Here is a 3,389-nt window from a genome sequence, read left to right on the forward strand (position 1 = left end):
TAATACAATTTAGCCACCAGCGCCTCCCCAAAAAGAACAAACTGTCTTAAACCAATCCCCCCTACTGCTTTGGGCTACATACCAAGTCCCAATTGACAAGGCTCCATTTTTAAGAGGAGAGATTGCCTGCCCATAAGAATTGCCTAGCCAGAGAATCCAGACCCTTCAAGAATCACTTAGGAGCCACCTGAAGCATACAATGATAGATTGAAAGAACCTGAACCAACGACTGAATCAACTGAGCCCTCCCAACAAAGGATAGCCATCTATGAGTCCAGTGTTCAACCTTCATGTGGAATTTATCCAAGATACCCTGCCAAGAATCCCTAGGAGGGTTACCAGGAGAGATAGGAATACCCAAATAAATCAAGAGCAGGGAGCCAACTTGGAATCTCAAGATAAGAGCAATCCTCCTTTGAATAGTTTCAGGAGTGTTGAAAAAGAGGATAGAAGATTTGTCCTCGTTGATCAGCTGGCCCGATGCTGCAAGATAAACATCCAAGACCATACGCAGATTATTAGCATCTCTGATCTGAGCAAGCCCCATAAGAGTCGTGTCATCCACAAACTGCAAATGGGACTACAGCTGCAAGTCATTACCCCATCTCCAACCCTGAATAATACCTAGGCCCACATTATGCTTAATCAGCCTCCCCAGACCCTCAACCATAAGAATTAATAAATAAGGGGAGAGGGGGTCCCCCTGACGGAGACCCCTAGACACACCAAATAGCTCAGTATGATATCCATTGATAAGCACAGAGAAAGAAGTAGTTGTAACACAACTCATAACCCACTGGATCCACTCATCTGCAAAACCAAATGCCTTAAGGATCTTTTGAGGGAAGGACCACCAAACTCTATCGTACGCCTTAGCCATATCCATCTTGATAAACATAGCTTTTTCCTTGGAGGTTGCCATAGAGTGAATGGTCTCCGTAGCAATGGCCACCCCATCCAAAATTTGACACCCTTCCACAAACCCATTATGCTCCTCAGAGATAACATTCCCCAAGTACTTCTTCAATCTATCTGCTATCAGCTTAGAGGAGATTTTATAAATCACATTGCAGAGAGAGATGGGGCGGAACTGGCCTAACCGGTCAGCCCCCTCACACTTGGGGATAAGAGCAATGAAAGTCACATTCAATGCTCTAAGCATCTGCTTGTTCCTGCACAACCTCCAGTAAATCCAGCTTGATAATATCCCATAATTCTTGAAAGAATTCAACTGGGAACCCATCCGATCTAGGAGCTTTTCCTTTTCTCATGTGAAAGACAAACCTCTCAAGTTCTTCCAACAAAATAGGACACAAAAGTGATAACTTAATGATGAACAATAAGTACCAAACTGGTACTGAGAAGGGGGGGTGAATCAGTACAGTCACAAATTCTTTTTCGAACTAGTTTGACTGCAAACACTGCAAATGTCTGACAGACAGTAACACCGGTCTGAAACAGAATGCAACCGGTAAGGCTAGGAATGACTGTGACAAGCATTAACTGGTTGATCACTTAGCTTTCCACTCAACTTAATACTACACTTCCATTTCACCCTTATGAATGAATAGGTAATCTATTATCAGAAATATAATAATAGCTAGCTCAGCATGATTTACCTTCAGACACAAATCACTTAAATCATCACATAAAAAATACTACACATGACACACAGATTTTTCACGTGGAAACCCAACTGGTAAAAACCATGGTGGGGATGAATACCCACAAGCTACTTTTGAACTCTTTAGAAGTCCGCTCTGTTAGGAGCCTAGTCCGGTTAAAGACTGTTACAACAAGTTCTGCTAGGAACCGATCCTATTAGGGATCACCCGGTTAAGGGATGGCTAAATACCCGGTTAAGGGTTAAACCTTGTTAGAGGTTACCTTGTTAGAGGATTTCAAGAACTCAATTAGTTTGAGTCACCATGTTAAAGGATTTACAACAAGCTGATTAAAGCTACCCAGTTAAGGGATTTTCCAACTGTTGAAGTGGTTAAAGATTAACAAGTATTACAATGATCTGATAATAGCACTCAATGTCTAATGCAGATCCGCTTAAGTTCCTTCCTTCTGCACACACACAATGCAGGAATCAATCCTCTTATCTCATCTGGTCTGGCAAGAATCATGTATCTTTTCACTTAGATACACACACACACCATTTGCCAACAACCTCAACATGAAACACAACATCGACCTTATAGGAAACAGATAGGTCGGTAGCATAAACCCTAAACCCTAAACATTTAGGTTAAGCAATTCAGGCGGTTCAATCCTGGCCATTGAACACTTTGCATTTGAATACAACGGTCTTGAACAGATCTTGAGACATTCTCCATCACTCGTTCTTCACCGCTTTATGGAAGCGATAACCCATCATGCATTCTCCACCGTTTACAGGGACTTCGCACATTCCCGAGGTAGATAGGATCAATCTCTTTCATGTAAGATCCTTTACGTGCAAAAGGCTGACATGGCACCATGATTTGATCTTCATTACAATTCCAGCTCATCACACAATGTCATCGATTGAGTCACATAGGCTTGGAACACTTCAACTGGAAACCCTTAAGCTAAGACTACCAATGGGTAGTCATATCATGTTAAGTCTTCATAGAGAACATTCCATATGCCGGTTCACATTTCATCATACTGGTTCTCTTGGACAAACATACCACTTCACCTATTGCTTAATATACCAGTTAATACCACTATATTGGTTCTCTTGGACAAACATACCACTTCACCTATTGCTCAATATACCAGTTTATACCACTATACCAGTTCACTTTGCCAACTATTTAGCTTCAATATACCTGTTCACTTCTTTGCACATATACCGGTTCACCACATTGTACCGGTTCACATTTCAACATATTGTCGGTTCACTCTCCAACATATTGACATCAATGACAACATAATATCATCATGTCAACATACTTAGCACAAAAGCCAACAAAAAGTTGCTCATTCATCTCCCCCGAGACAAGAGAAGGAATGCAAGCGAGAACCTGGTTCTCCTCCCCCGTTTCCCCTTGAGAGTCCTCCTTGAAGAGGGATTGGAAAAATTGAGATGCCTCCTTAGATATCTCCTGCAAGGATAAGCACTTCTCTCCTCTATCATTAACCAGAATAGGGATGGAATTTTCGTGCCTTCTAGCTTTCACTGAGTTGAAGAAGAAAGCAGTGTTCTTGTCCCCCTCCTTCAGCCAATCAATATGAGCTATCTGCTTCCAGTAAATTTCTTCCCTGAGCTCTCATTCCTCTACCACCTTGACCGCCCTATCTTCCTCCTTGAGCAATTCCTCAGACAAACCTTGCTCTCTGATTACGCTGGTGATCCCATTCAGCACAATGTGAGCAGCTTTTTTGGTATGAAAAATATT

Source organism: Cryptomeria japonica, chromosome 1, assembly GCF_030272615.1.
Source record: "Cryptomeria japonica chromosome 1, Sugi_1.0, whole genome shotgun sequence".
In the NCBI taxonomy this organism is placed as follows: domain Eukaryota; kingdom Viridiplantae; phylum Streptophyta; class Pinopsida; order Cupressales; family Cupressaceae; genus Cryptomeria; species Cryptomeria japonica.